Raw genomic sequence first — 7,218 nt, forward strand, 5'->3', positions numbered from 1 at the left:
ATTACTGGGAAGTGTCAAAACAAGACTGGCTTTATCCTTGGGAAGTCACCTACTTAATCTGACAAGAATCCTACTCAGGGTAACTCAGTGTGATAGACACCAGGATATGCCATGTAGGCAACCCTTTAGGAACAAAGGATTTATTTCCCTAGGTACAGGGAATGCTGACAATAAGTGGCCCTTGGTTATAACCTCTTATAGGAATTGCCTTAACTAAAAGAAAATAAACTTGACTAAGGTCACATCTCCTTCCATGGGCAACTCATACCCAAAGACAGATGGACGTGGAGTTTATATTGGCCCCCTAGTCCCAAATTGGAAGGATTCTAAAGGGTCATCCCAGCTACAAAACCCCTTGTAGGATTGGCTGAGACCTTTATTGAGACTGCAAATTGCAGCACTACTTTGCCCAATCCTGCTCCCTTCCCACCTCATTCCCTAGGTATGGATCCCAAAGGCAGTCCCAAGTAAGCCTCCTGCACCCTAATCTCTGAGAGTCTATTCTGTTCCTTTTGGTCATGACTAAGTCCTCTAAATAAGGCATACACATTTTCTGAGTATTTATATGGTGCCAAGCTCTCAAATCAGGTATTTTACACATTACTTCATTTAATCAACACAACTACTAAAAGAGGTAGATTATCCCTGCTTGACAGATAAGGTAACTAAGTCCTGTTGAGACACAGTCAATTGCTCAAGATGCCGCAGAACAGGGCTGAGATTCAGTGTCAACAGCTGGGAACTCACTCAAACCCTCTTCTATTTGGCTTCCAAATCCACTCTCCTTCCACTGGCCACACTACAGCCTCAAAACAGTAATCCTCCATTTGGGGAGTTTAGAATATTAGCTTATTGTCAGTCAAATACCTGTATAAATGCATTGGTTAGCTAGCTTTCTTTTGAGACCTTTGACTGAAGCAACTGGGTTTTACTATGGAGACAGAAGGATGATTTGCCTGCACGCGTGGAGTCATCAAGTGTTAGAGCTAAAGGGAAGCTTAGAGACCCTTGATTGTAGCTCTTCATCTTGCAGATGAGAACAAGCCCTAGCAAGGCCAGGTGACTTGCCCCAGTGTAATGTCTAGTTCACAGCAGAGCCCAGACTGTCAAGTCAGCCTGGCGCCCTCATTCTGCCTCCGCAGACTGCTCCTCCCTGAGCCGACCTGAAGCCAGTAATCCTAGCCCAGCCCTGGCTGCTCCCAGGGCATGCTTTCCTTCTCTCACCTGCTTCTCCACAATGTCTGGTTTTGATCTCGTTCACCTGGGCTGCCCCATATTCCAGGCCTTGCCCTCTGCCTAGGCCTAGGGCTGCCTGCCACGCTTGTTGCCACAAAAATCCTGTCCTCATCTCTGAACAGGTTTGACAGCTGGGGTGAGGTGGGAGTGGGGCGGATGTGGTGGAGCTTCCACTCCCAGGCTGTGCCTCCATTTGTCTCACATCGGCCTTGGGAAGCACTTACTCAAAAGGTGTCTTGTTTCTCAGGTGTGGACAAGAAGCCGCTGAAGCCAGGAGCATCTCTGCCTTCCATGCTCAGGACTCTCTAACTTGCCACACCTGCCCGTGGAGGGTGGGGCGGCTGAATGCGTGAGGAGAGGCTGCCTCTGTCCTCTCCTCCTTCCCCACCTGAACTGAAACACACAGCTGCCCCAAGAACGGCCTTTCGCATTCTCAAAAGACTTATCCGTCCCCCTTCTCTTTAGTGCCCACCCTCCCACTCCTCCTCTCCGCTAGCCCACCCCAGCCCCAGTCAAAGCCTTCCAGAACTGTTTGTGCCTCACAGCAGACACGATGTCCTCAGGAAGACCTTGATCCAAAGGGACTTGGGGTGGTGGGGCGGTTTGGGGGTGGTGACCAAAGCACACACAGGCCCCTTTTTCATCCCTAGCATGTTTTCCCTCTCCTGAGTCCTGGTGAGTCAGCGCCACAGGGCCACACACAAGGCTTCTATTCAGGGCTCCTTTTCCTTCTGCTCTAACTCGGATCTTGGCATCTCTCACTCCCTCATTCTCTATGTGGGCCTTATTCTCACCATGGGAAAGCTCTGCTCCCTGCCCTGCGCCTCCCCACGTTCCCCCACACCCCGCCCCAACACAACACACACACACGCACATGCACGCTGTGCCTGCCCTTCATTTATTCAGCATATAGTTATTAAGTACCAACTCTGTGTCAAGCCTCATGCTAAGGGCTGGAATTGACACTGTGGTGGGGGGACAAGTCTTACAGAGGTGACATCTCAGGGCAGGCAGGGCAAGATATAGCAAGTTTCCCAAACGGGTGGTGGGGCCCTGACAGATTCAGGAGAGCTGGAAGTCTGTGGGCCCAGAGGCTTAGGAAGCACCTAAGTTAAACCGACCGAAGGGAGAAGGAGACCGCTCTGCACGGATGGGGGCACATCCGCATTCTGTACACACAAGGAGTTGGGCAAGAAAAGGAGTCAAGAACACGAGCTGTGCCATTCTCTCTGTAACCCTGGGCAAGTGGATGGACCTCTGCTAGCCTCCCTCTCGGCATCAGTAAAATAAAAATGACATGCGAACCTTCCTCCCAGGGTTTTGCGAGAATTAAAGGAGAGAAAGCAGGCCCGTGTCCGGCCCACGGTAAGCACTGCGCGGCCCCTCCGCTCCGCTGCCGGCCGGCGCTGTGGGTGAGAGGGCGGCACGCAGGCGGCGCGGCGCGTCCGCGCGGTTCCGACGCAGCGATCCGGCACCGCGCCAGCCCCGCTCCTCCGCGCCCGCCGCCCCGCCCGTCCTCGGGAAGCTGACTCCTCGCGCCCCCTGGCGTTCCAGATGCCGCGACTCTCTCCAAGGCCTTGCCGCGCCCAGCTCCCGGGAAAGGACCCCGCCTGCAGTCAGGAGCCGCCCACTTCAGAGGCCCGCAGACCGGGAGGGTCCCCTCCCCGCCCCGCGCCCAGCCGCCTCCCTGCTAAGCCCTGAGCACAGCAGCATACCCTGCCTGGAAAACTGAAAAAAGCCCCGACTACATAAAAGGGGAGAGAATAACAGATATCACAGCATTGCTGTAAGCCTTAAATGAGCAAATTTCAGACTTTAACTAGTCCCTGGCATAACGAAGCTCTCAAAAAGTGAAAGTTATTAGTATAATGTGGCTCCTAGAACAGTGACTGACGTATAGTAGATGCTCGGTAACTGTTAAAGAGAGGCCAGCATGACTATCAATATTTATTTATTCATCCATTTAATTATGCTTCAAAAATGTCTTGCTCTTTCTATACTGTTGATGCTGTAAAACACAAAACATTTGGCCAGGCACGGTGGCTCATGCCTGTAATTCTAGCACTTTGGGAGACCAGCCTGATTGAGACCCCTGTCTCTACAAAAAATAGAAAAATTAGGTGTGCCTGTAGTACCCGCCATTCAGGAGGCTGAGGCGGGAAGATCACTTGAGCCCAGGAATTTGAGGTTGCAATGAGCTATGATGACACCACTGTACTCTAGCCCTGGGTGACAGAGGAAGACCTTGTCTCAAAAAATAAAGTAAAAAAGATACAAAATGCTTAATGAGCCAAATATGTAAGCAAGAGCCAGCGCTCTGGAAGGAAAAAAAGAAATTTCATTCATTCAAACATCCATGCCACAGTTCCTACTAGGTGCCAGGCACTGATGTAGGCACTAGGGTGGAGAAACAAATGTTACAGTCCTTTAGAAGCCTTAGATGCTGGTAGGAGAGACAATATGAAACATAGTGTTATGTGGACTACAATAAATACAGGAACAAGCTGTGGCTGTACAGTTAATCCCCAATAGAGTCAGGGAAGGTCTCACAGAGTAAGGGATACTTGCCCTGGCCTTGAAGGAGACTCTGGTAGATGCTCCAGGCGAAGAAGGCAATGAAGAGAATTCCAGGCAATGAGAACAGCATATACAATGCACCACGTTGCCAACAGGCATGGGGTCCCTGGTTAGAAGTCTGGGATGGGAGTGTGGATCTGGGAGCAGTAAGCGGAACTGGACAGGGAAGGGCATGGTCTGCCCAGGCAAAGAGCTGGGACTCTGAGGGGCCACTGGGAGCCTGAATGGAGGAGGCATCATGAGCACAGGCACATTTACCATGAAGCTAATGAAGTTTAAGCTTCAAGGACTATCACCAGCCCAGCCCCTTCCAAAACCTGAAGGGCTCAAGTGATATGTTTACAAAATTTGCAAAAATAAGACACTTAAACTGCAATAAGTTAACACTGCTGTCTCTTTTCACTCTTTTTCCTATATCACACTTTCCCCCGTGTTGGGTGGTCTTCAAATGGTGGCCACAGGCATTTTTGCAATTCAGCTAAAATAAGTTGAATGGGGGACTATTTTTTGACGGAAATATATTTACGTGGTTTGCAGTTACCTCTATGTATACTTGATAGCCATGCCGGTATAGGAACAGCTTCTAGGAATACTCCTATCAATCCCTGTGCTGCCTTACCTGACATAATGACATGAAGGAGCAGTGCCAAAGCTTGTATCCTATGAATATACCCTAAAGCACCTGGCACTAAAAGTAAAGTGGGAAGTGGAGGAGAAACAAGTTTTAAATGTGTGGAGCCTGAACTAGTCTACAGAAAATTATTCTAGTTCTTGGATGTGTAAAATTATAAGCAGGCAGTTAATTTCTCATTAATTCCTAGCCAAAATAAAATTTCTCCTTTGTCAGGAAAATAGTAATGCAGTGTGCACGATTATAAATGCATCATACATATGAAGATGTAATGAAAGAGTATGGAGTCAAAAGATATATATTTTTTCAATTTTAGAGAATTCTGCTTTCTGACCAAGAGAGAATAATGGGGTTAGATTTATTCTTGCACCTAAGAAACTAAACATTGAACAAAATATATTAAATAACAATTTCCAAAGCAATTGAATGTCATACAACAAAAGACAAAGATGGGAAACAAAATGAGTCTTATGATTGCCCCAGCAGGAAGGAGGAATCCCAGTACATGATCCAGTTGAGATGAAGCTGGGTGTCATGGGAGGGAAGAGTATTGGAGACAAAAGAACTTCAGTAAGAGAGACCACCAGAAATCTTCAGAAGCTTCCCTTGGAATCTTTCAACTGAGTACTAATCAGCACACACATGAGGAAACCACTCAAGGCCAATGAGAAAAGCACTCGAAAGGATTCGAAGGAATAGTAATAAGAACTTTCATGGGACTGGGGGTATTTTCTGTTCTCTCTTAGCCAAAAATGAAAAATCTCATAATTTATAACCCATACATAGATACTCAGAGTTTTACCTCGATAGTGGGTCAAAATAGGCCCTAGACTAAATGATGCTCTGTTCTCACCCAAACAGATTTTAAAAGCAAGACTCAAAAGGATCAAACTGTTTATAAATAACTGCAGCTTAGAAGAAAGCTCAAGAATATGTATCAGAAAACAAAAATATCCAGAATCCAAGTAAAATTCATAATGTCTGGCATCTAATCAAAAATCACCATGCAGGCAAAGAAGTAGAAAAATATGGCAAATATTAAAAGAAAAATCAATCAATTGAAAATAACCCCCAAATAACACAATGATAGAAATAGTAGACAATTACATTAAAATAGCTATTATAACTGAACTCTATATGTTCAAAGAGACTGAGTTTGTTAATTAGAGACATGAAAAATGCAAAAAAGACCCAAATCACACTTCTAGAGATAAAAATTACAGTATTTGAATTTAAAAAAATATTATATGGGATTAATAACAGATTGCACACAGTAGAAGGAATCATTGTTAAACTTGAAGAAATAGCAATAAAAACTATCCATAATGAAACACAGAACATAAGAGTTTTTAAATGAACAAAGCACCAGTGAGCTTCTGGACAAATTCAAGTGACCTCATATAAATTTAACTGGGAATCCTGAGAGAAAATCTTTGAACAAATAATAGCCAAGATTTTCCAAATTTGTTTCTCCTTTTCCTTCTCCTCCTCCTCCTTCTTCTTCTTTTTTTTTAGAGACTCGATCTCACCATGTTGCCCATGTTGCTAGTCTCAAACTCCTGGCCTCAAGCGATCCTCCCCACTCAGCCTCCTGAGTAGCTGGGATTATAGGCATGAGCCATTGCGCTCAGCTAGATTTTCCAAATTTGATGAAACTGATAAATCCACAGACAGACAGACACACACACACACACAAAAATTGAAATGAACCTAACTACAAGAAACATGAAAGAAAATACAATATACATCATAATCAAATTGCTTAAAACCAATCATAGAACACCTATAAAACACCAGAGGAAAGAAATTATTGAATAAACATGAATAAAAATAACAGCAGACTTCTCATTAGTAACGATACAATCCTGAAGATAGCGGTAGAGTACTGAGGGGGTAAAAGACCTGTCGACCAAGAATTCTATCCACAATGAAAACACCTTTCAAAGACAAAGGCAAAATACTTTTCTCAAACATCCACAAGATGAAAGGTTTCATCATCAATAGACCTGCAGCACAAGAGATATTAAAGAAAATAGTTTAGTCAAAAGGAAAATGATAGCAGAAATCTGGATCTGCACAAAGGAATAAAGAGTACCAAAATAGTAGCCATTTGAGTAAATATGAAAAATTATTTTTCTTGTTCTTTAAATCCATTTAAAATTTATCACAATATATTGTGAGATTTTAAACATATATAGAAATAAAATGTATGACAATAGCACAAAGTCTGAGAGAAGAAATGGAAATATACTGTTGTAAGATTCTTATACTGTATATAAGTCAGAAGAACATCACATGAGGGTAAACCACAGTAAGTTAAAGATGTACACTATAAGCCCTAAAGCAACCACCAAAAAAAAAAAAAAAAAAAAATCAAAACAAAGCCAATAAGCCAAAAAAGGAGATAAAAATAGAATCATAAAAACTACTCAATCTGAAAGAAGGAAAGGGAGAGAAGAGCAAAGAACATATAATAGAAAAATAGCAAGACTGTCGATTTAAAGCCAACCATATCAATAATCACTTAAAATGTAAATGGCCTCAGGAGTGGTGGCTCAATTAATATTAATAATATTAGCACTCTGGTAGGCTGAGGCAGGAGGATCACTTGTGCCAAGGAGTTTGAGGTTGCAATGAGTTGTGTTGAGGCCTCTGCACTCCAGCCTGAGTGACAGTGATACTCTGTTCAAAAAAAAATTTTAATGACCTAAATAAGCTAATTAAAGGCAGAGATTATCAGATAGCATTTTTTAAAATATCAACACTATAATATA

This window comes from Microcebus murinus, chromosome 2, assembly GCF_040939455.1.
Source record: "Microcebus murinus isolate Inina chromosome 2, M.murinus_Inina_mat1.0, whole genome shotgun sequence".
In the NCBI taxonomy this organism is placed as follows: domain Eukaryota; kingdom Metazoa; phylum Chordata; class Mammalia; order Primates; family Cheirogaleidae; genus Microcebus; species Microcebus murinus.